The sequence below is a fragment of the Lissotriton vulgaris genome, chromosome 7 (genome assembly GCF_964263255.1).
Source record: "Lissotriton vulgaris chromosome 7, aLisVul1.2, whole genome shotgun sequence".
Taxonomy (NCBI): Eukaryota; Metazoa; Chordata; class Amphibia; order Caudata; family Salamandridae; genus Lissotriton; species Lissotriton vulgaris.
Genome location: NC_141695.1, coordinates 915,098,583 through 915,125,592, shown reverse-complemented (window position 1 = coordinate 915,125,592; position 27,010 = coordinate 915,098,583).

Genomic DNA, 27,010 nt, shown 5'->3' with positions numbered 1-27,010 from the left:
AAGTAGATGAAAGGCACCCGATAGGTCTGGAGAGGTTGGCTCTGTTATTTTCCGTTCTCCCTGCGACTTGTTCATCTCAGTCTGAAACAGTGTTATTCCGGGCCGCTTTTGCATTAGCATTCCATGGGGCTATGCGGGTAAGCGAACTGGTGGCGAGGAACAAGCAGGATACGGGGGGGGACTGTGCCGAGAGCACGTTCTAGTTAAGGGGGATACGATGATTGTTTCGTTTCCCAGGTCCAAGACCGATCAGGGTGCGATCGGGGACAGTGTAGTAGTCCTTCGGATGCCCGGATCTCCCATGTGCCCCGTCGTATGCGTTGAGGAATATTTGGCGCAGAGAGCGGCATCATGGGGGGGGACTTTGTTGAGACACAATGATGCCACCCCACTGACGAGGTTCCAGTTCCAGCGGGTGCTTGCAATGGCAATTTCGGCCACGGGCTTGAACCCGGGCGATTTTGGGACCCATTCCTTCCGGATAGGGGCTGCTACAGAGGCTACAGCCAGGGGTCTGAGTGTGGACAAAGTGAAACAACTGGGGCGTTGGTCCTCGAATTGTTACAAAAGGTATGTGCGGTTGCACATGTTGTGAAGCTGTAATCATGTACTCACGCTTCTTGTTTTTGTTTGGTTTACAGTTTCGCAAGCTTACGAGGCGGGGCGGACTGTGCAGTCGACCCGACACCTGGGAACTAGCGGTCAAAGATCACCGGCTGAGGAAAAAGTGGTGTGGGTCGTGGGCCACTCATACGTGAGGCGTGCCGCGGACGTATTCAAAGCAGGTGACATGATTCACATGGCTGGGGAATACGGGTACAGGGTGACCTTCTACGGAAGGGGCGGGCTCTGTATAGACCAGTTTCAACCTTTTCTTGAGGGTTTGTTAGCGCGGACAAGGTCACCGCCATCTATAATCATAGTGCATCTTGGGGGCAATGATTTGGTGACCACTGGTAGACGACTACTTCTCGAGGCAATACTATCCACAGTAAGTTGGTTGGCAAAAAGGGTTCCAGGGTGCACGATTGCATGGTCCCATATGATTCCACGAAAGGTGTGGCGGGGGCGAATTCTGTATCTGCTATAAATCATTCAGTGAAGAAGGTAAATAACAAATTGGGTAGACTGTTTCGTTCAAGTTCATTGCATTCGATTCCTCATGGTTGTATTAGGGGGGACAGTATGTATCTAGAGGATGGGGTACATTTGTCTCGGGTGGGGAATTCTTTACTCATAGGAGACCTCGTAGCGTGGCTAAAGAGTTTACGGCATGACCTTTAGGTAGGAGTTTTGTGGGGGGTCCGGATAGCCGGTCAACTATCCGGCCTGTGGCGGTAAGGTCATGATCGGTGAGCAGTAATTGGAAGATCCCTATGGGGGGGGCGTCACCCATTACGGATGGGAGCGCCCGGGGGGAGGTGGCCATTGGCCCCTCAACGGGGAGGCGGTCCCTTCTAAGGATGGGACGCCGAAAGGAAAGGGAAGGCGGTCAAGGCCCCTCCCTGGATAGGAGGGGCTACGGGCCCCTCCTGGGAATTTCCCAGGGCCAGGACATCTGCGACGGCAGATGTGGTAAGTTGTGTGGGGTGGGGAGGGGGGTCTACGCTACCTTCTAGACACCTCACACGAGTCCTCGGACGACCATAAAATGGCGTCGAGTTAATTGGGGCCCCCGTCAAGACAAGGGAAATTGGTATGTGCACAGGAGGTACAGTCCTCTGTGCGGCCGCCCCTCACAACTGAGGGGGTAGTTCTGGTTTAGGGATCTGACACCGGTTACGACCTTGCCGTTGGCCCTTAACGTTAGGATGTACAATTTCAATTTAAGAATGTATTTGTAGGATGTTAGTATCGGCTAGGAGAACCTTTGTATTAGAAATATGTTAAGGTCAGCCAAAACATCGTAATGTGGAAATGAAATTGTACATGATATGAAACTGTTATTTTAATGTTTTAACTTTTGTTTCATATTTTAATAAATACGGCCGGGAGGGTAACTCCCTCCCGCCTTCCAAAAGTTCTGAAAACGTTTCCGTATTCCCATTCTTGGGGATTTGTGTTGAGAGGGGGTGGCGGGTATCTCAGCCATATGGAAAGGGGCGACCAATCGGTCCCCCCGAACGTATGGTGGAGTACCCCGATCCCCCCGGGAAGCCATCTTGGGCGGGAGGCGAGTCTCGGCTGGTATGCCCGAAGCGGCGTAGCCGGGGCGTGCTTTTTCCCGCCCTAGAGTGGGTTGTCCTAGACACCGAAGCCGCCAGCCACGCCCCCAGAGGCGGGCGGAGGCGGGTTTATGCCCGCCCTGAAGAAGGATATAAGGAGCGACAAGCCAAGGTAGCATCCTCTTGTTCCTGTGCTCTGAAGCTGCACCTCCCCGCTGCACGTGAGCTCGAGACGGAACGAAGAGCCAATTTTGACCCACCCACCAGCCCCTGAAGACAGCAAGTGGTTTGAAATAAAGTTTTGATGGTAAACGCAATTTTCTTACAGGTTGTTGATTAAAGTCGTGATTCATTATGCAATAAAGTGGATAATTCTTTACAGTATGTTTTATCGAATAAAGTTTTGCACCAGTGTTGATCAGTGATGTTTCGACAGTTCATACTTTGAGCATCTGTGTCTTTTAGTAATTAGTCTTTTAGTTTAATGTCGTATTTATTTTTTCGGTCGGGCGGTAAGGTCATGATCGGTGAGCAGTAATTGGAAGATCCCTATGGGGGGGCGTCACCCATTACGGATGGGAGCGCCCGGGGGGAGGTGGCCATTGGCCCCTCAACGGGGAGGCGGTCCCTTCTAAGGATGGGACGCCGAAAAGGAAAGGGAAGGCGGTCAAGGCCCCTCCCTGGATAGGAGGGGCTACGGGCCCCTCCTGGGAATTTCCCGGGGCCAGGACATCTGTGACGGCAGATGTGGTAAGTTGTGTGGGGTGGGGAGGGGGGTCTACGCTACCTTCTAGACACCTCACACGAGTCCTCGGACGACCATAAAATGGCGTCGAGTTAATTGGGGCCCCCGACAAGACAAGGGAAATTGGTATGTGCACAGGAGGTACAGTCCTCTGTGCGGCCGCCCCTCACAACTGAGGGGGTAGTTCTGGTTTAGGGATCTGACACCGGTTACGACCTTGCCGTTGGCCTTTAACGTTAGGATGTACAATTTCAATTTAAGAATGTATTTGTAGGATGTTAGTATCGGCTAGGAGAACCTTTGTATTAGAAATATGTTAAGGTCAGCCAAAACATCGTAATGTGGAAATGAAATTGTACATGATATGAAACTGTTATTTTAATGTTTTAACTTTTGTTTCATATTTTAATAAATACGGCCGGGAGGGTAACTCCCTCCCGCCTTCCAAAAGTTCAGAAAACGTTTCCGTATTCCCATTCTTGGGGATTTGTGTTGAGAGGGGGTGGCGGGTATCTCAGCCATATGTACGTGAGCATAACCACCCACCAAATGTAACAGAAGTGGAAGTTAGAGAAGCACTGGAAACATTGAAAGATGCTAGTACAGGATCACAAGAAACAAGCACTAGTATTTTGAAAAATGTTTTAAGCAAAGTGCCAGAACATGTGACAGGACAGCTACCTTCTATTCCCAACTTAAAAAGATTAATTGCAAAAACTAAACGTGCTTCAGATCCAAATCCACCAACCCCAGAAAGTTTTCAGGATATAAAAATATATCCTGAATATACCATTACACATAATGAGGATAAATTCTTAATGTATGACAACAACAGTCATGACAAACGAATTTTACTTTTTGCTACTAATAGTAATTTGCAAAAACTGAAATCATGTGAAACATGGATGATGGACGGGACTTTTAAAGTTTGTCCCAAACCTTTCTATCAACTTTACACCATCCATGGTGAATACCAAGATACAAATATCCCTCTAATTTATACTCTGCTGCCAAACAAAACAAATACTACCTACGTTGAACTTTTAACAACGATCAAAGAATTAACTGATAATTACTATCCTCAAAGAATTATAATTGACTTTGAAATGGCCATGATTCAAGCTATCCTTAAAATATATCCCCATACCTCAATACAAGGTTGTTATTATCACTACAACCAAAGTATATGGAGACACTTACAAAAATCTACTTTGAGCATTGAATATTCTACAAACAGTCACTTTGCTTATCAAATAAAAAAGTTAATTGCATTGGCATATGTACCAACAACAGAAGTAGCTAACTACTACAATTTATTAATTGACAGCCCTTTCTACCGCACCAATGAGAAAAAACTAACTCCCTTCTTGGACTATTTTGAAGATACATGGGTTGGAAGATTACATCGTTCAGGCCACCGTAGACAACCTAAATTTCAAATTCCATGGTGGAATGTGTATGCTAGTACAATAGCACAGAAAGCAAAAACTAACAACGAAGTTGAAGGATGGCATAATGCCTTCCAATCTACTTTAGGAAGAAGTCAACCAACACTTCACAAACTAATCCAAAGCATTAAAAAAGAACAGAGCTACCAAGAACTCAGAATAGAGCAATCCCTTTCTAAAATTGGCCCTAAACTAAGTAAACAAACATTAAATATGTACGAATATCTCAAGCAAAAAACTAGAATGTACCCAAGTATAGAAGGTCTAGCATACTTAGACCTAATAGCTAAATCCATCCTTTAAATATAAATACCTAAAAAGTAAGCAAAGCATAACAAAACATCCTATATAGTTAAATTTAGTTACATTATGTCATGTAAAAATATAAATAATATATTATTACAAGACATAATAAAATTACATTTAACTAAATAGTACACTATAACACAATGCAACCGAAAAGTAAATATCACTTTTACTTACGGTTCTGCTGCTGTAGAATATATTCCACGGTGATACTTTCCACAGCTATCCATATAGTGTTTAAAAATCCCAACAAAATGCAAAAAATACAACTGTTTGATAATAGTCCCACGTCGCAATCCTCTCGAAATTGAAATCATTAAAAAGTTGATAAATAATCACGAGTAAAAAAGTAGAAAAACCGAAAAAGCAGGGAAAGTAAAAAAGTATGGACCTGCTTTAAAAAAAAAGCGTAACAATCCATCTGTTCCCCAAAACGAAGACCTGTAAATAATCGAAACAAAACGCAACCTCAAAACATGCGAAAAACACATAGCCTACACATAGCATAGAAAACATATGAAAACATCTCAAATCTTCCATTAATACAACACTAAACGTTACTTGTGTTCGAACTACCTCACAAAGTACGTTCTACATAACGACGCTAAATAACACGTAATTCGCACATAAAGAGTAAAGTACTACACATATCGAAACGTACACACTACAACTATCACTAAAATAAACTTAAATATCTTTAAAATTAATGTAAAATAAACTTACCTTCACCAACAAGAAGCAGCTCCCAACCGCGAGGTTCCGTTTTCTAAAATGACCCAAACAACGATGTTGATAGAGTAAAAAGTGAAGTTCCAAAAACAAAATGTCTGCACAATAAAAACTAAAATAGGACTAAATACCCTTTTGATTAAAAATAAATTGTATTAAATAGCATAATATTTTCCATGTTTAGTAATATTTTTTATTGTTAAAAAACATATGAATATTGTAAAATATACATTAATATGTTCAATAGAATTATGTATTAATTGTTTATTGTATACTAAAAAATGTTTTTCATTGTTAAATAATTTTCTCAGATATTAAAAAATGTAAATTTATGTTATGTACATATCTTGATAAAAAAATGACATAAAAAATATGTCATATATGAAATTTTATTTACAATTATTACAATTTAATATACTAATTTTTGCATTATTGAAACAGTATTTATGTACAAAACTGCAATATAATTTGTTACCAAAAATAATGTTAAATGTTTTATGAAATGTTCAAAATCTTTACAGTAACAAATTAAACTATGAATAAATAAAAATAATAAAAAAAATCTTTTGTTTATTAATTTATAAACTTGTCATATATATCTAGAAATGTTATAAAAATGTTTTTAATTCATATTGTTGAAATGAATATCACAACATGACATGCATTATTCTTATTAAAAATAGTAAATAGATAATACAAGATAATAAACAATAATAATTAACTATTCTAACTCCAATCCAACATAAGTCAGGGTAAATGTGGATAGTAAACCATTATAATTAACTATTCTAACTCCAAACATAACATAACTCAGGGAAAGTGCTGGATAGTAAACCATAATAAATTACTATTCTAAATCCAATCCAACATAAGTCAGGGAAAGTGCTGGATAGTAAACCATAATACATTACTATTCTAACTCCAATCCAACATAACTCAGGGAGAATGCTGGATATTAAACCATAATAAATTACTATTCTAACTCCAATCCAACATAAATCAGGGAAAGTGCTGGATAGTAAACCATAATAAATTACTATTCTAACTCCAATCCAACATAACTCAGGGAGAATGCTGGATAGTAAACCATAATAAATTACTATTCTAACTCCAATCCAACATAAATCAGGGAAAGTGCTGGATAGTAAACCATAATAAATTACTATTCTAACTCCAATCCAACATAACTCAGGGAGAATGCTGGATAGTAAACCATAATAAAATACTATTCTAACTCCAATCCAACATAAGTCAGGGAAAGTGCTGGATAGTAAACCATAATAAATAACTATTCTAACTCCAAACATAACATAACTCAGGGCAAGTGCTGGATAGTAAACCATAATAAATTACTATTCTAACTCCAATCCAACATAAGTCAGGGAAAGTGCTGGATAGTAAACCATAATAAATTACTATTCTAACTCCAATCCAACATAACTCAGGGAGAATGCTGGATAGTAAACCATAATAAAATACTATTCTAACTCCAATCCAACATAAGTCAGGGAAAGTGCTGGATAGTAAACCATAATAAATTACTATTCTAACTCCAATTCAACATAACTCAGGGAGAATGCTGGATATTAAACAAGAATAAATTACTATTCTAACTCCAATCCAACATAAATCAGAGAAAGTGCTGGATAGTAAACCATAATAAATTACTATTCTAACTCCAATCCAACATAACTCAGGGAGAATGCTGGATAGTAAACCATAATTAAATACTATTCTAACTCCAATCCAACATAAGTCCGGGAAAATGCTGGATAGTAAACCATAATAAATTACTATTCTAACTCCAATCCAACATAACTCTGGGAGAATGCTGGATAGTAAACCATAATAAATTACTATTCTAACTCCAAACATAACATAACTCAGGTAAAGTGCTGGATAGTAAACCATATTAATTACTATTCTAACTCCAATCCAACATAAGTCAGGGAAAGTGCTGGATAGGAAACCATAATAAAATAATATTCTAACTCCAATCCAATATAAGTCTGGGAATGTGCAGGATAGTAAACCATATAATTGTTTCTATCTAAATTATATTTTTAACCCTATTCCCCTATAATACCAAAAACTCACTTCTTCAATATTAATTTATTATTTTTTAAGAATATAAATAATTAATTATCGTGTAAAATTTTACATTTCGATGTAAAATTTTGAATTCATGAAAATTTTATACTTTATAAATATTTTATACTATTTCTTAACACTACTTTTTTTCTTTAATACCCACCCTAATCCCCTATAATACCAAAAATTCGCTCCTAAAATTATATTTTGAAATTTAAAATTATATTTTTAATTTTAATTTCGTGAACAAATCGAAATTTCAAATTACAATTTCGCATTCTTAATTAATTTTGAATTTTTTTTATTTTTTAAATTTTTTTATAACATAATTTTAAATTACTACCCACCCTTATCCCCTATAATACCAAAAACCCACTCCTAAATTTTTATTTAGAAATTTTAAAATATAATTACTATTGTAATTTCGTGAACAATTCGAAATTTCAAATTAAAATTTTGCATTCTTAATTATTTTCTGATTTGTTTTTATTTGAAATTTTTTTTTATAACATACTTTTAAATTACTACCCACCCTTATCCCCTATAATACCAAAAACCCGCTCCTAAAATTTTATTTAGTATTTTTAATATATAATTAAAATTTTTATTTCGTGAACAATTCAAAATTTCAAATTAAATTTTCGACTTCTTAATTAATTTCTGATTTGTTTTTATTTTTTAATTTTTTTTTATAACATAATTTTAATTTACTACCCACCCTTATCCCCTATAATACCAATAACCCGCTTCTAGAACTTTTACAATTCTTTTATATAAAAAATTTTTTAACACATATTATTGCTAGTAGTAGTTTTGTTACTTTTGTAAAAACATAATACAGATCTTTTTATTAATTTTATAACACCTTATATTTTTTTGTCGATATTATAAACAACAATATTTTAATAAACGATATTCTGTTCATCGATATTTATTATTGACGATATTTTTGTCATTCTCACAAAACGATATTTTTTGCAACGATATTTACTACTACGATAATTTTTACATTCGATATTCTAACGACGGTATTTATGCTAGTCGATATTTTCCCGTCGATATTCTATCTTTATACCATCTCACAACACAACAATAAAGATGTCACACTGCAACTCGAAGTAGTCGTGTCTTCTATATGAAAATCTGAAAGAACGGGCATTCATCCCAAAAAGCACAATACTGACTTTTCACGGAGTACACACTCTCCTTTTCTCAAACTCGCTTATCCTTACGAAGCTCAAAAGTTCCAGAGCTTTGAGTGTGTCTCCATCTACCTATAAAATCAGCTTATTAAGCGTTGTTTAGCCTTGGAATCCTTGGACCTTCCCTGCCTTGTTAGTAACCGAAACTATGCAGGTCCCTGCCAATGAGCCCATTCGTGAGAAAAAGAACCAGAAAAGTTTTTGGGTCTGAAGTTATAACCTTGACCAGGACCAACCTGTCCCCTGCATCTGACCTACTCCCCATCGTGGTCAGCCTGAAACTTTGATTTTGTCTGACCCTCGCGTTTGAGGCACATAGACTACTGCTAAAAGTGAAAACCTCCCCAACTAGTAACTCACTTACTTGGTGTATTGAATGGACCGCTGTAGTAGGTACACACAACAGTCCTTTCTTGGTTTGCAAGTATTATATCACATCTACAGTGGTTTGATGTGCACAAGAGATTTCTCAATGGTGTTGTCAAATGGTAATTTTGGGTACTGGGATGTGTTTACACTCCACATTGCTTGACGGTTCCTTATAAAGGGGTCTCAAACAGGCACTGAGTTTCTTTATGCAGTGAGGCAAGTGTCTGCCACCTCTTTGAAAGTTAAATTGTCTCTAGAAAGACTGTTAAAAGCCACATTCTTTAAGTGTACAGTTGAAGAAAATGTTTCTTTGTACAGGGTTACAATTAAAGATTGCATGATCTCACAAGAAATATCCACATTCTATATTTCTAAAATCCTGCATTAAAAACTCACCTTGACTTAAACATTCAAATTTTGTATCCTTTTTTTATTTTGAATGGCTCTCTCCTTCCATTCTACCTTTTGAAAGTCTTGTTTTTTATTTTTGCACCTCTGATGGTGTGCTAACTGCAGGTATGCAGAGATCCATCAGAGATGGTAAGCCTCTTTGCAAGATAAGTGAGGTTGCTGGTTGAGATAGCTTTGCAAATGATGCATCTGGTTTTGAAGATGGTACGGGAGGGCAAGCGGTTCCAGTGGAGTTCTGTCAGGATGGAATGATGTGAACATATTTTTTCTAAGGATGATAAAGTGGTCAAGCCAGTTCAGGGTTATGTGTGGTTTGCATTGGATTGCTGATGATACTGAGAAGTGAAAGTAGAGGATAAAGGCTTTGGAGTGTGTTAGTTGTGTGACATGCTGTACTACATTGAGAGTATTAATGAGTTTGAAGAGTGTGTCTCTTTTTATTTGAGTTTTGAGTTTGTTTTGTCTGGATACTTGAACTGACCCCAGAGGGTGGTGTGGGCATATAAGAAGTAAGAAGACCTGGGAATTCTTCAAAGAAGTACTTATTCTGCCTGGAGGCCTACAGATTAGATGAAATGTGACCGTCAAAGTTACAAAATGGCCTTTCGGTGGCTCAGTGGATTTGGGTGTTACTTGCTCACCTAGTGTAAAGAACCAGGAAGGCTTACGGAGGATGTATGTTGTTACAATGCATGCTTTTTCCACGCATGCCTTTACAACGCAGGTTTTACAACGCAAGTCGTTACAACGACTTACGTTGGGGGGCGCTGGATAGTGAATAGTTTAATTTACTATTCCATCTCCAGTCCCCGTGGATAGTAGGGAAGGTTTTGGATAGTAAATTAAACTATTCCCTATCCTACAGCGCCCTCCAGCGCAAGTCGTTGTAACGACTTGCGTTGTAAATCCTGAGTTGTAAAGGTACTTTGTGGAAAAAGTTTCGTTGTAAAGGATGTTTCCCCTTACGGATGACAGTGAGCCCTCTCCTTTTCTTATGTGTGCACCACACAGTGTATGATGTAGTCAGAGTGAAGAAGGACATCTAAGCTGTCCAAAGTAGTAGAATGAACCAGGTTTCTGTGATGAAGAGGGTGTCAAGCTTGTGATAGGTGATGAAGTCTGCGATGATGGTGCATTGACTACTGCAGCGCGAGTATTGCTGATCATGAATTGGACTATGTATCCTTAGTTTAAGCATGTTAGTGGAATGTGTACAAAGTTGGGTCTATGTATTGTGCAAATGCTATGTGAGTGTCTGGGTCACCTACATATGGGTGTGATTGTGGGGTTTGGCTGTACAGGGTGCTGCATGAGGCACGTGCTTGTACCTTACTTTTTAAATTTCACTGGAACAGGGGTTCTGATCCGAGGCCCTTCTGGACCCTTATAGGCCCTAACAGGTGATGCCCTTGTCTGTGCATGCCCTGTGCTGAGGACATGTGGGTGATGTGATGCCCTGAAGAGTTGATTGGAGTAGGGAGAAGACACTACGTGAGGTTACTTCCTGTAAAGATGCATGTTGGGTAAATCTAATGATATCACTTCCTGATAATGGGAAATGCAGTTGTATCACTTCCTTTGCAGATGGATGGTAGGGTAAAATAGTATGGGAACTGTGATCCTGAGTGCAATGTGGGTTGAGTGATTGTGGCGATGAGGGTAAAGGATGTGGCTTAAAAGAAAAAAATATTGCTTAACTATTTTTTCGTTTTAAGCAACTGCCTAACACAATGCACACTCCTGCAATGAAAAGGAAAATACTATACTAACCTGTAGGAAATGCAGTTTTTTTATTATAAAGCCTCTATTGGTCAATATGATATTTCAGATGTAAACAGGAAGTCTCAGGCAGTGGGGAATAGTGACGTCAGTATTTTTTGTGGAGTAATGTCCAGTGTGTGACAGAAAGCACAGTGAATATGTAAGTTGCTTACCTTTCAAAAAGAATAAATCTTTGCCGTTATGAAGCTTCAAGAGACGCCATCAAATAAGCCATTCTGCGTTTTTGGTAAATCAAAATAGTGTAGGTGCTTGTGCTCTCCAGATCCCGCCCAGTTCTACATCTGTCTCAAAGATGTGTTCCTCACTGAAAATAACCAGTTTTTTCTAAGCATGGGCGAATTTTGCGAATTCACAATCCGCGAATTTGCAAATTCGCAATCCACAAAATTCGCGAATTTGTGCAAATTTGCAGATTTTTTTATTTTTGCGAGTTTGCGGGTGTTCGCGGGGCACTTTGCGTGTTCGCGGGTGTTCGCGAGGCGCTTTGCGTTTTTGCAAGGTTTTTTTTGCTGGTTAATCACTGCCACCCTCTCGTTTTTTATGCCCATCTGCCCTCTGTACCACTCGTTTCTGTGCCCTTCTGCACTCTGCCCCACTCATATTTTGTCCCCTTCTGTCCTCTGTCCCACTTTTGTGCCCTTCTGCCCTCAGCCCCACTTAGAATGGCGCCGGCAAGCTGCCAGCGCCATTCTAAAATAGCTGCAAATAGCTTCAACAGGAAGCACTAATAGATAAAGTAAAGCAGGTGCTGGAGTTGAAGGTCAAATTAAGTTACACAATCATTAATCACCCCAAGTTTGGGGTGATTAATGATTGTGTAACTGAATTTGAGCAGCACCTGCTTTACTTTATCTATTAGAGCTTCCTGTTGAAGCTGACTTTTGTAACTATTTTAGAATGGCTTGGGCAGCTTGCCGCCGCCATTCTAAAAGAGTTCCAAAAGTCAGCTTGAACTTTTGACCCAATCCGTTCCGCTCGCGGTTTTTGCGGGAAATTCGCGAATGTTGCGGATTGCGAATTTACCGAAAATCCGCAAAATCCGCGAGCGGAACGGATTTTCCGCCCATGCTTCATTTTTTCCCACTGCAGCAGACTATTTTTAATGTTTTCTTTGTAAGAACTAAAAATGCGACCCAGACCTATTGGCTCTGCCAGTTCTTATATAAACATGCAACTCTTTTCTCTCTCTCTTCCTTTCCTTCATGGCTGTCTGTAGCTCTCCTTTTAATTCTTTTCCCCTCGTAATCGCCCCTCCCACTTCCCTCTCTCTTCCCCAGTCTCTTTGTTGTTGCTTCCACAGCCGGTGTCCACACCGCCAGTCCCGCATCGCTGACTGTATGTTTTATTTTCTGTGATGAGGTTAACCGCACAGACCAACACAATTTCACAGAGGCGCTTGAGAAGCTGCGCTTCCCCAAGTCATTTCTGGCTCCTCAGCAATCAAACAGGGCCGTGCTCCCATCTCAGCATCCCGCGGTCCTCTCGCCTCTCCATGTCTCTGCGGCTTACTGTTTCTGCGGACATACAGTACCTGCTTTCCTGACTCCATCACACTAACTTTCTCCCTGAGTTGTGTCAGATTCGTCTTAAGGAGAGAGGACACATAAAAGAATGAATGAGTGAGCGGGGATATGGGAAAATTGTATGTTACGTCAATGGGAACTGGATGAGCTCCTGGCTTTTTCTTGGGAAAAGAAAGCCAGATGTCTTCTCTGCTGTATAGAGTCAGATTGGGATCACAATTAGGCCTGAGCACTTCCAAAAAAAGTGTCCCTCATTCCTGGATCTCCACTTTCATCGGTCACCATTTGGCTATTCTCATTGAACCCACTGTTTAGTGAAATATTTGATAAATTAACTATTTATATTTTAAAGTTTATAGAGCCAGTAACATTGGCATATCTAGAAGCTCTATATTTTGCCTGTGCGGGTGAGTAGAAATAAACTGGCCCAAGGGTTACAACATCTGATCTCGCTAGGGTAACTTGACTGTTTTTTACTGGCTTGGACTGTATTTTATTATCCTCTGACCCCTATGAACTTTAAACAGGAAAAATCAGGCAAAATCACTGTAAAATGTGTTCTAAAGCTGTCCTAATGATCCATGACTGATAGTTAAACTAAACAAAGGCAGAATAGATATGCTAAAAAGGAATGGGGAATTTTTACATAAAACGTCATCTTTAATTATCATGTTGGGGTCTTCCCAGAATCTAGCTGGTAAAAAAATGTTTTAGGGATATATGTAGTGTGAACTCTGGCCAGAGGCATTGGAGCAATCTACGTTGGCACCAGTTACATCGCGCTAAATTAAGTTCATTTTTTTGTTTTAGGTAGGGAGACAAAATGATTTGCCAAGAATCACAGAATTTTGAACTGATGCTGGGCCTCGAGCATAGTTCCAACGTTGGCAGCTCAGATCCTTCGACCCCTCATCAGGGGTAGTAAGCGCTATATAAATGCAATTATCAATACAATACAATACAATCACCCACCTCAACCAAGGCCTGAATGACACTGGGGCTGAGGTGCCAACATCTGGCCCCTGACTTAACCACTCCCCGGCACATAATAGACTCACGGCGATGACCTGGCAGGAGAGGAGTCAAGACAAGCACACCGCTGCTGCTCTGGAGGGGTGGGGGGTTTAGATAAGAACGGCCCAAGGGCCACAAAATCACCTGCCTCCCCCCCCAGCAGCGCCCCTATATACTCCACCATTGCCTGAACTTGCGAGCCTGGAGGGTGACAGTGGGCTGGGCAGGCCACACTAGGCAGGGGGCCGAGGTGAGAATACCCCAAAGGCCAAAGCAACACTTGGCCCCGGGTTCAATTTCCAGCATGCCAAGGGAGTGCCCTTGCTGCTGGTATCATATTATAGTGACCTGACGGGGATGGGGGAAGAAGTCAGTCTCTGTGGACCGGTTTATATAGGCCTAGAAAACTGGCCCACAGGTGACCCCGAGGCACCAGCTCATTGCCAAATATTCAACTGCCCGCCATACCAATCAAACCCCGCTGCTAGATCGCCTTTGCAAATTCGAATGCCTAGCTATTTTGTGTGACACACAGATATGAGACTAACACTTTATTTGCCCCAGATAACATGATGGGACTACACAAGCAAGCTTATGCTACGGTTCACGTCTTCTCGTTACGCAACTCGCAACGTAGGCACAACATACCGCATTTCTTTCCTTTCTCCTTGTCGTGATATGGCATAGGGATCTCTTTTAACATAGGGGCCTATCATAAAAACATAAACCCCTTGCTTGTAAGAAGCAAAGCACATGTTTTAGGTAACCAAAGGTTTTTTCCTTCAGCGGGCTATGGCAGAGCACGGCCCCTAGTGGACAGAATAGAGACAGAATGCACAGTATTTCAGACTGGACATGTTGTTCATTTTCTGTGTCTATGTCGGAGATCGTCTGGGTAGAGGCTGCACCTGCTCATGAATCATAAAGATATCATTGAAGGATGGCCTAACCAGGGGCCCGATTCACAGAATTAAATTAAGACAAAATCCTGAACTTACTACCATTTTGGTATTCACAGAAGGCACTTACTCATTTCGGTATTCACAGAAGTTAGGACTACTAACTTTAGGACTCCTAAAAGCCTTCTGTGAATACCGAAAATCTTAAAATGAGGATTTTTCTCAGTTTAGGAGTAGTAAAGTTAGGCCTCTTAACTTTACTACTACTAAACTGAGAAAAATCCCAATTTTAAGACTTTCGGTATTCACAGAAGGCATTTAGGAGTCCTAAAGTTAGGACTCCTAACTTCTGTGAATAGCAAAATGAGTAAGTGTCTTCTGTGAATACCAAAATTGTAGTAAGTTTAGGATTTTGTCTTAAGTTAGTTCTGTGAATCGGGCCCCATGTGAGCCACTATTTGTATCCTGCTGTTGGAGAGGCTCACAGGCTGGACAGATGAAACCAACCAGCCACACCTCAGATGTTATTTGTGTAATTGTAAGGATTGCACAATTATGGGTTACTCATAGCTCCCAGAATTTTCTGCTTTCTTGGGTCATTCCTACCTGGTGCAATGTGGCCACTAAAATAAAGTGTTCTCTGGCAGATATGAACTCCTTTTGATAAAACTGTTCTCTGAACCCCTGGAACATCCTCTCTGGATCCGATGGCAGGACGGATTGCGAGTCTCGGACTCCCCAGTGGACTGGTCCCAACTCATAGCCACTCAAGATGAAGGCCTTCAGGAGGCTTAAATGAAGTTTTGTTATTTTTAGAGACCTCAGGACTGGCTCAAACTGGTGCCCACATGTAACTGCTGGCACTGTCACCAGGCAGACTGTGACATTCTTCATGTACCCTGAACATGCCATGTTATATGTTGCATGCTGAGAGATAACCTTGGAAACCCTGGATCCCTTTAGACAGCCCTGTTGGTCCTTCAGGATACCCATGACATGTCGTACCTAACTAGCCACTAAAAATGCTGGATGGTCTCTGTACTAGCAGCAGCAGAGCTGTGCACACTGTGCAGGTTGGCCACACCTACAGCTCTGACCCTTGAAGACTAGCATGAGAGTGTGGCTGTGACAGCCGGCCATGAACACTTGATTTACGGGTTGAACGACCAAGAGCATGTCCTCAGTGACATTTGGGGCTCCTTTATCCACTAAGTCATGTAAAGTGAACTTATTTACCTAGGCTCCTATAGGGGTATCTTGCAACATCCATTCTATCATTGGCTGTGTTTGGCTACCGTAATCATTATAAAGTGAGTTGACAATCTGAATTGACTCCCTCGTGACCTAAATTTCTTTTACAAATCCGAAATTAAATTCAGCATGTGCTAAACAACAACAAAACTCAAGAAGAAATTTTTGTTTGTAAATGTTACCTTTATTTATTTTGACTTCTTTGTTTGACCAACATCCTTTTACTTTCTTTTCCTTTAAAAAAATATAAAACCATTCTTATAAACATATAAAGACAAATATGCATGATTGTCACATAAAATTTAAATACAAAATATTCTTAGATCAGTGACCCCTGAGTAGGAAAACAAGGCAAAAATGTATACATACTACATCACAAACATTCAACCTCATATACATTCATGCTACATTCACTAAAACATATATCTGGAAAGTGGGAGACAAAAAGTTGCACAGTCTCCGTGACCAATTAGAATGACTGCGTTTAGCAGGATCTGAACAGCATTGGTCGACGCACGTTTTGGTGGCTTAAAGAATGGTGGCACCATACCCTGTGGCACCATGCCCTGTGCATCAATGAAAGTTTTCTGACTCTTGATCGTCCTGCACTAACGCGGAGACAGCGAGCGGACTGCTTTTTCTCCTCAAACATCACTTTCAGCCCCAGAACCTTGTCTGGCGGGATGTCCGACTTCGGCGGCTTCCTCGGATTCTTTCCTACTAACAAGGAACTGATACATTTGATCACTAGTAATGAACAAGCCCGCTGCGTTCTCTTTTGCATAATCTGAGCGCTTCGCGCCAGCGTCACCATGAAATTTTCACCGTGACTCACTCCATCACGGCCCCTCCACCCTACCTCCCACCTCCTGTCTTGAAGAAGACCCCCTGTAAGGCTTCCAGTGATCCTTCAACGCTGTGGGGTCGAAACATCGACAAACCCCCAACTTTGCCAGCACGTGTCTCAGTTTTAATAGATTGACGTAGACACTCTTCTGCATGGCATTATAAATACTGTTTGACATTCATTTGGGTCCTTCTTGAGGGAAACATCCTTTACGACGCAACTTTTACAATGCAGTGCCTTTACAACGCGGTATTTACAACGACAACCATTACAACGCATTGCGCTGGGGGGCGCTCTAGGATAGGGAATAAGTTTAATTTACTATCCAACACCTTCCCTAGTGTCCACGGGGACTGGAGTTGGAATAGTAAATTAAACTATTCACTATCCAGCACCCCAAAGCACTATGCGTTGTAAAGGTTTTCGTTGTAAATACCGCGTTGTAAAGGCATACGTGGTAAAAGTATGCGTTGTAACGTCATACATCCCTTCTTGAGCTCCACTAGGAAGCAAAATATGGATATTTGAATTGTGACCAATTAGGCCATTGTGATTGGACATTTCGATCTGAACTTTCATTACTGCACGTCATTCCACGAACCTCCTTTTTCTTCCGCCACTCTTTGTTCTTCCTCACACTATGGGGTATCAATTTGCGCTTTTGTAAAAACGTACGATGTATTGTGTTGGATGCAAGGTCCATTGTGATTAAATAGCAGTGCACCTGCATAATTCACTGATTTGTTTTGTGTTGCTATTTTTTGCCAATAACATTATATTGCAGTATGCGTTATTAGGCTTTCACCTTATAATTCTTTTTGTCTAAATTGAAATTTGTACAGGGACCCCCTCTCCATGTACAGACTCTTGATCGTGTCATAAAAATAAGCAATAATCAGGTGCACAGCCCCAGTACCTGCCCCTTTTCGAAAACAGCAGCCACCATGCAAGTTGGTGCTGCAAACTGCACTGGTGCATGTGTCTGAGCAGCTGAGATGAAAAGGTTACAGGATCTAGGGGTCATGGCATCAGGTGACAGCAGGCCGGTGTACATGATGGATTACTCGTCGTTATTGTTGCTGATAATTGTCGTTTGTATTTGACCTATGTGAAAATGTCAGTTTGCCTCCACAATTCATGAAATTATGTGAATTACTTACCATGATATACGGGTCTAGCCAGCGCTATATAAAACTCTTTAAATAAATAAATAAATAAATAATTTTATGAAAATATTTGAATTTTACAGCTGAAATATGTTGTGCAATTTCTCACAGGTTTTTCCATTGGGCGACTGGTTTAAGCAGAACACAAGACCTCTTTTTTGTATCTCTTATAACTTTTGAACATGAGATATACCCATAAGTTAAATTTTCATTTGATATTTTGTAACATTTTACATAAGTTTACATAATTTTCATACAATTTTAGAAGCTTCTACAAATCAAGAGCTCACAATTTTGCATATACATAATATGCTAAACACACTTCTACCACTAGTGTGGTCGTAGAGCATTGAACCCTTGTTCGATTAGTTACAATTTGTAGCGAGCATGCCTTGTCCGGTTGATTGCACACAGGGTATTTCTGTCTCATATGGAATTGGTTCCAACTGCAAGCCAGTACTTGTATTCATAATTGGAACACTGTGTGGTGGACTATGAACTGCAGTATTATTGTGCATGAGGTTCTGTGGTATATTCCAAATGTGTACTGTATTCTTTTGTAAGAGCTTCTTACCACAGGCGGCCCATCCGTGATGGATAAGGGCCCACTCAGCTAGCTGTGATTATTTCTATTCATGGACGAATAATTGTTTTTCATTGGTTATAGTTTAACTTCTGAAACGCAAAACTGGAGGGAGCAAGTCTTGCAGTACTCGCATGGTCTTATTTATGAGGCCTTGTGACAGTTTTGCACTTCCATTGCGTCACATCGGCGGCGTAAAACATGTCCCCTGTTGTGCCCTATTTACAAAGTGTCACATCTAAGCAGATGCGTCACCGTATAAACCCCTACGCTAGCTACATTATACCTGCTTCAGGTTTAATGGGGATTATTTATGGGCACTTGCGTCACTTTTGTGCTACTGGTGCGTCATTTTTTGTGACGCACCAGTGGCACAAAAAATGCGCCATGTGTCACCATATTTACAAAGTGACACATCTAGGTAGATGCGTCACTTAGTACACCCCTGCACCACATTATACCTGCGCCAGGTACAATGTATGCAGGGGGGTGTATTCTGATGCAAGAAGGGTCGTAGAAGTGACGCCATGAAATCTATACGATTTCACAGCGCCACTTCTAGGATGCAAATGCGTCAATAACTAATGTCTGCCTCATGGCAGCCGTAAGACTGATGCAGGAACATTTAACAGGGGACTTGCCCATGTGTAATGACCCATTGCTGGAGATGCGTCACTTTTGTGACGCACTCCAGCAATGTGTCATTTTTGCACCTACAGATATGTCAGAAATACTGACGTATTTGTAACTCCTTGCAACATGATGCGTCATACTGTAAATATGATGCATCATTGGTGTGGTAAGGAGGGCACAGTGAAAAGTGACGCATCGCTGTTTTCTCGCAGCGATGTGTCACTTTTCATAAATGAGGCCCAATGTATGCAGGGGGGGCGTTCCTACGCAAGAAAGCCTTGTAGAAGTGATGCTGTGAAATCTATGAGATTTCACTGCGCCACTTCTAGGACACAAATGCGTCAATATCTTATGCCTGCCTCACAGCAGGCGTAGGACTGACACAGGTACTTTCACATGGGGATTGCCCCATGTGAAAGGGCACATTGCAGGAGTTGCATCACTTTTATGACATACTCCAGCATTGCAGCACTTTTGTGCCTACAGGTACATCAGAAATTCTGACGTAATTGCAATACCTTGCAACATGATGCGTCATACAGTAAATATGATGCATCCATCATGTCGCAAGGAGGGCGCACTGAGAAGTGAGCATTACTGCTTTTACACAGCGATGCATCACTTCTCATAAATGAGGCCCTCAATTACTGGAAATGGCACAGGAGACATCACCTGTTCCTTGCCCTATAAGTCACACCAGCAGTTACTACTTACGAACCAGCAATTCAGATTTCGTCCTCCTTCAATGGGACAGGTCTTGGATAATGTAACTGGTGCTCGTGTTAAGCGCTCCAATATCTTCGAGTTGAGTTCGCGCTATATAAAAAACCGCAATGCCAGCTTGATTTCTGGGGCACAGGAAGCACTGGAGACCAATTGCTCTTTTAGAGTCACACTCAAACACAAAGGTGACAAGTGGAAAGCTTACAAAAGCTTCGGCCACTTGCAGTGACTTGGTTCACATTTAGGTGTGTGCAAAATTGCTTATTTCTTTCCTCATAAAACTTCATAAAAGTTTAGTCAAATTAAACTCTTGGAGTAAAATGTGGGTTTCTGGTGTCTCATGTGATGTTTTCGCACATGCGTGCAATTTTCGTAAAAAAGTCACACAATACCCGCAAAAGACTGGTCGGAGTAGAAAATGCCTCATTGAGTGACTTTTTTTACTTGAATGAGTCTCCCAAATTGCAATAAGTACGCAAGATTGTACAGTGCAACATTTCAAGAAATTACTTCAATTTGATGTAACACAAAATTCTGAGAATTACATAAATTGTGCCTGTGCAATTATAGTTTTACCCAGACAATTGGCACTTCACTCCATTAGTTATTTCCTACTATGTCCAGCTAGCTAGAGACCAGCCTTATCTAAATTAAACGTGGTCCTGTTCAAGTTGCAACAGTCCTGCTCAACCTGTCAGGCAGGGTCACCTGTAGACCTAAACAAAAGCAACAACAGACATGTTTTGTCCTTGTTGGTCAGTGAGATGCAACTTGAGTTCTTTGACACTCCTTTCTTGGGATCCACGCCTGAGTGGTTTGAATGAGAGAAATCTGGCTCCAAGGCTGTGATAACTAGTCTGGAGTGGTTCAGACTATGAAATGTGCTCTTCATGTCAAAAGAATGCTAAGATAAGGTTTGGTGGCTATTTTTGTTGAGACGGTGCTTCTGCCACATCTGTGATGATAGTGAGGAAGAAAACTGTGATGATGACACTATCAAATTTAGAGTCCTCTTCCATTCAGGCATACATTTTTCCCTCAAAATTACCTGTCATTGGCTGACCGGGTTTTAATAGTGGTCACAAAAAGAGAAACCCCACCAGAGGGAAAGAGGTTGGAAGAGCCCATTATGAGGAATTCCTCCATCATCATCTCTGTGAGTACTGCGACCACCTTGTTGTCACAAATAGTGGAGCTTGGGACATATGTGCAAAATGGTGAGCACCACGAGGTTATGCTCAAAGTTATAGGTAGGTCAGTAGATCACATACTGGTAGCTGGGTCTGATGATTTGAGTAGCCATGGGGCAAAGGATGATGGAGCCACCGCACTATTTTATACCCATAGACTATGCGCCCATCCATTGCTTTATTTTTATCTACCCTGTCCACTGTCCAGTGTCCTATCCCATGTCTGCTCTCCCACCTCATATCAGCGCTGTGCATGAACCCTTAGGATCCGCAACCCCATCGGCTCCCTGCTTCCTGTTTCAGCTGATGCTCAGTGCCAGCCCCCAAGCTCTGGGGCTTGGCTGATACAGTACATAGATGATCTGGGGCATATTATGAAGCACAGCGTTTACATTACGCCGCTTTAGCAGCAGAAAACTGCTGCAAAAACGGCGATAATGGGCTTGATAATACGCCATAGAGAATTCCCAAAGAAGCCCATGTACACACCAGAACATGGGCTTCTATGGGAATTCACAAGGGCATATTATCAAGCCCATTATCTCCGCTTTAGCAGCAGTTTTCTGCCACTAAAGCGGCGATAATGTTAACGCTGTTTCTTGATAATATGCCCCTTAGTTCCCAGAATGCCCCTGACCTTTTCAGTGAGTGGTACCTTCCTGATTCCCAGCCCTCAGCCCTCAGGTGCTTCAGAACCATGAACTCATTCTGCGCCCTGAACACGAGTGAGTGTTAGTTCCTGGGGACGTTGCCTCAGTATGGTACATGTAGCTCCCAGCCTCCCATGAGGTAGGGCAACAGGAACACAGGATCTCTTTCTTTGCGCAGTGCACAAAGAACCCTCTTTAATTAACGTGCGTGTCATCAGCAGTGGGAGCGTTAGCGCCGCATGGCTGTCGGCGATGGCTTCCTCCTTATACAGCGCAAGGCCATTTCGGGATATTGCCTAAGGAAAGTTCCTTGCAGTTCTCACGCTTTCTGCCCACGAGCTCGTGCCTTGATTTCTCAAGGGTAAGATAAAGTTGCAGAGCTGAAGTTCTATCGCCTGTGTCCAAACTCTGCTTCAACTTACTTTTCTGAGATTCATTATTTCCACCCCCAAGAGATTTTTTCTACAGCACTTGCATCAAGGCTGGGTAGCCCTGCACTTTGGGCCCTTTTCACCTTCTGTTAAGAATGTTTTGTCCATGGGCAGATCTAGGGCCAGTTTTGTGCTGGGTTTGCGTCACAAAAGTAATGCAAACCAGCAAAATAATGTCTATTTAGTAATTTACTTTCCAGTGCAAAACTTTTTGGCGCTGAAAAGTAGTCTGAAAGTAACGCAAACCAGTGTGAAGGACTGCTTTGTGTTACTTAGGGGGATATGTAAAAAGAGAAATAATGCATTTCTAAGCGTTTCGCCATCTAAAGACCAGGTTTTACCTTTCTTAATTTTGGCACGGCATCCTATGTACGCAACCCTTGTGCATAGGGGGCAGCGTCAAAATGAATGGGTGTTGCGGTGGAACGCCAACCGCAACACCCACTGCCCACCCCTTTCACGCTAACCATAGCATGAAAGGGGGCCTTAATTGCAAGGCAGAGTTAAGCCTCGTTAAGTGGCTTAACGCTGCTTTGTAAATAGGGAGCAGCCTCTATTGCCACCACCACATCGATATAAGTGACGTTGTGGTGGCGATAGTGTCAAGGAGTCATTCCCTGGGTGGTACATGGGCGTTCCCATACAACTACCCATAGTTTTTGATGCAAAACCCTATCTACCAAAAATTTGAGAAAGGATTTTGTGTCAACAATTAACACCTTCTAAATCAGGCGTTCAAAGGAGAAATGTTTTAATTTCTCCTTGCTTTTCTAACTTTGCATGTGTGCTGAACTGTATAGCACACGTACAAAGGAGGAAAAGATTTAACAGCTGTCTAGGCATAGTTTCTTGCATTGGGAGAGAACACTTCCAGTACATCATCATCAGTCCAAAACCTATGCTAGACTCACGCACACACCCTTGCAAGGTTTGTGAGTGCTGCTCAACAGCAAAACTCTGTGCAGGTGCTAGGGAGAGGGGAGGAGAGTGTCAAATCATGGTAGATATGGCGCTCTCATGCACCCTCCATGTCATGCAACAATGTGCAGCATTGTAGGCTGCTGGGCATGCATTGAGTGACCCTTTTGTAAATTTGGCCCCCACTCTTCCCCACACAGTAAAACACAGACTTTGTTGCTTCTTTTTATATGTAACATCATAGACATTTAATTCCCACGCGTATGATTTATTCTCTTTGTTTAATATGTGAGTCTGATGCAAAGCACTTTAACATCCTGCATTAGAAAGAATAGCACTATAAAAAAATGAAATTATAAGTGCTTTTTAAATTGTTGTGTAAGTAGTCATACAGATCCCCCTCATTTTGTGTACGGAGGTAACTAGTCCAGTACTACATATGACGGTACCCAAGAGCATATGTTAGGAACTGGCGGCCTAACCTACCAGAACATAATGTAATGGGCAGAAGCCACAAGAAAGTTTGGCTTGTTTCAGGCTTGATGGTCCAGGAGTACAGCAAACTGAGTCAAAGCCAAGTATAAGCTTGGGTTTTCAGTGGCTGTCACACTTCTAATACCCAGACAGAGTATTGTTTACTTCAGGGATGGAGAAAATAGGGCCCAGTATATTAATCAGAGAATGGGTAAATTCAGGTTTGTTCCCCTGATTTTGATCACACTTTCACCCAAAGAACGAAGGGCCATATTATCAAGAAAGGCCGATACATTATCTCTGCTTTTATCGGCAGGAAACTGCAGCTAAAGCGCCAATAATGGGCTTGATAATATGCCCTTGTGAATTCCCATAGAAGCCCTGGTTCTGGTGTTAACCTGGGCTTCTATGGGAATTCACAAGGGCATATGATCAAGCCCATTATTGCCGCTTTAGCGGCAGTTTCCTGCCGATAAAGGCAGCGATAATGTATCGCCCTTTCTTGATAATATGGCCCCAAGTGTTTTCAGTAGCCAACATAAACCGATCTGCAGAGTTCCATTGGCTCTCCTAATCCTGTTTGGGCTGGTAGCTGGTTTTACCGGCTCCCTGGAAATTAAGAAATCTAAACTGTTTTTTTTCCATCAGAGGAGGCACATAGATTAGCTTGGTAGTTGAGCTTTTGGAGGGATTGGGTGTTACTCTCCCTTTCTGTGAGCACAGCTGTACTTTGTTAGTGTGATTTGTCTAAAAACTGAGTGTAAACTTTACATGAGCGCTAATTATCTCTTTACACACCACCTCCTGTTGTGAATTTAGATTAGAATGTGCCCTGCTTGCCTCCCTGTATGCAAGTGCGTAGAAATGTGTCTGTGGCACTTTTCCCACCTGTCTTTATCTGTTATTTATCTTGCTATTACACAGACCTCCAATTCTGTGCTTCTCTGCAGATTAACAGCACTACAAGCTGCCAACGATTGTTACACTAAGTGACATTTTCCTTTCTTATTATCTTATAGAAAATAAGACTTTCTTTGCCTCTCAAGTTGCTGGTGACCTTTTGTTTGAATGTTTTGTCCATTTACTATGGCAGTTAAGCAGCAATCAGGTATCAAGGATTGATTGACCGTTTTACCACATGACCACGTACCTTTGCAAACTCCTTTGGTGTGGTCGCGTTATCGAAAAATGATAGATAAAAGTTAGGATACCAGCACGTGTTATGCAGGGGCGGCAGGTGACATTTGAAAGTGGTGGGGCGTAAACTAATTTGCATATTGCACCGCAGCGAGCGAGCCCGAACCACCTTGCATCCATCCATACATCATTCATGCATGCACACATCCATCCACCCACCCACCCACTGTGCATCCATACATCATTCATGCATGCATCCACCCATCCATCCATCATGCATCCACCCATCATGCCGTTAGTGAAGATGAGGCAAGCTAATGCCCAGAGTTGCCGAGTGTGATCGCTGATCAGAGTGGGCACCGAGGCGAGAGAATTATCGAGTCCGCTGACCCTGGTCCAGAAACCTGCCGCGCCGGGAATCGAACCCTGGTCCCGGGCCGTCCTCTGCTCTCGGGTCTGCCGCCTCTAACCAGTGAGCCACACTACTTCACTCTATCTAGCTGGAATTCCAACCTGAGTCCTCCAATCCCGAAAACACATTAGTACAGCTCAGACCTTATATTCTAGAGTGTCACAGTCATTTGTGTATTGTTCTAGATACTTTTAAATTTGTGACTATGTACAGGAACAACTATTGCCAGGGTGACTTTAAATATGCGGCAAGGGAGGACTAAATGATGTAGCAAGAAATGGCAAATTATGTGCCATAATGGATGTCATTTTGTGATAGTATTAATGCATTATGTTGTCATTTTAACACTTGTTAACACAGTCGGGCGTAGGTTTCAACATTATTAGTACCAGTGTAACATAGAATGATGACAACAAGTCCAGGTCCGCACCTCCTCTTCTCCTCAACCCCTTGGCACCTTCACGTCGTCGAATAGCACTGGCAGCCCCTTGCAGCCAATCCTGGCGCTGCAGGGGCACAGGTTACTCTACGCCCACAGCACGCCCATTAGGAAACAGAAGGGCTCCTAATGGGCATGCGCAAAAAAGAACGAACACAAGTGCGCATGCGTGGGCACGGGTAAAAAATTCACCCTCCGTCCCCACGCATGCGCACTCGTGTTGCTGCCTGCCTGGTGACAATCATGTCAATCAACATGACGCCTCCCGACGTCATGCTGACTGGCATGCATTGTCAGTTCTCCCTCGGTGTCTCCTGTGGGCGGCTGCGGGCGGGGGTGGTGGGGGCTGGGGGCTACGCCCCTATGGACGCACCGCGCAATGTAATGATGTTTTCAAGATCATACTTGAGCTGTTTCGAACTCTAGAAGTGGAAATGTATCCATACGTGGTTTATTCTATTAGTGTTTTGAGTGTGCTACAGTTAAGTTGCTTTTTCCTCTATTAACTGGGCTAATAAAACTGTAATAGTGTGTCCTGGCAAGGTTGCACTAACGTGTGTAAAAAGACAGATCGGACTTCCCCTTAAAGTTCAGTCAATACTCAAACATCATATTATAAGCTCTTGTGACGACGAGCTTTTGAAGACGACTAAATGATGCTGTCTGGAGTTAAATATGTGATATACTTAAATCGCGCCCAGCAGCAGTAAGAGTCTGCAGGGGCGGTTGTATTTTCATGCCCCACAGAAATGGAGCAGAGGATGAGAGGGGGATTTCAAAGGCCGCTTAAACGACGTGCCTAAAACATCACCTACCTGCTAATTGATGAGCAGGCTTCCCACACGTACAGCCAGAGTCCGGTTGTGTTGACTCTGCTTGTCGCAGTGTGGCTGGAGGAAGCAACTATTTTAGGGCTCAGTTGTATGGAGACACGGGGAGACGTATTTGCGTACAGCCAATAAGAAGCCACCATTTTTGATGCCTGCCGTGAGACCCTTCTTTGGCGGCCGAATTAGTAAATATCGCGGCCTTTGCACTTGCCAGCTGATTTCGCGATTTTTTCGTGAATCGCGAAATGCTAGAGGGTCTAACTGGTTGTTCACCACTTGGTGACTTTGTTATTTACGTTTTACTGTTTGTTTTCTTTAATGCAAGCCCATGCACCGCGCGCTTCAATCTCTGTCCCGATCCACCGAATACACAGGTGGCACAGTGTCATTAATTAATTCCACCACTATGCACTACATTGAAACCTTGTCACGGTACAGGTGGTTAGGCTTAACGTAAGGCGCCTAAACTCTCCGGCAAAGAGATTAGAACTCTTGACACAATTAAAAGCAACACAATGTGGTATATGCCTTCTGCAAGAGACTTCCCTTGCTAAAAAGGACTGGAGTCGTATGCAATCAAAATGGTTCTGCCGCCAACTCTGGTCAACTGGACCAAGCAAGAGGGCGGGGGTACCTATGCTA